The following is a 458-nucleotide window of genomic DNA, read 5'->3' on the forward strand; positions in this document are numbered from 1 at the left end:
AGATAAATATAATGCACTATCCAATAATGTTTAATAATATCATATTTTGCATATGCAAATATAGCGTCCCGTATTTAATTAATATACTATTTTGATGAATTATAGATGATTACTATTGGATATGATAAAATTATATTAATTTTTATAGTAATAACATAACCAATCACTCTTAATTAATTATTATGAGTCATCTAGGTATTAAGAAAATAAATAATATAGAATGAAAAATAAAATAGACATAAAATGTGATACAAGATCAATGGGCTCCACTCCTTTGGGATCGATGCTTCAAGGATCACATCTATGGATCCAAGATTTAGTTGTTTTAGGGGAACAAATACGTGTGTGGATGATAGTTTGGAGCGCGGGAGAAGCTACATTTGATGATGTCATCCACGGGAGCATTAGGCTACGACGTGTTTGGAAGATAGCGTGGGCTTCGAGAGAGCATGGACGCC

This window comes from Capsicum annuum, chromosome 2, assembly GCF_002878395.1.
Source record: "Capsicum annuum cultivar UCD-10X-F1 chromosome 2, UCD10Xv1.1, whole genome shotgun sequence".
Classification (NCBI taxonomy): Eukaryota; Viridiplantae; Streptophyta; class Magnoliopsida; order Solanales; family Solanaceae; genus Capsicum; species Capsicum annuum.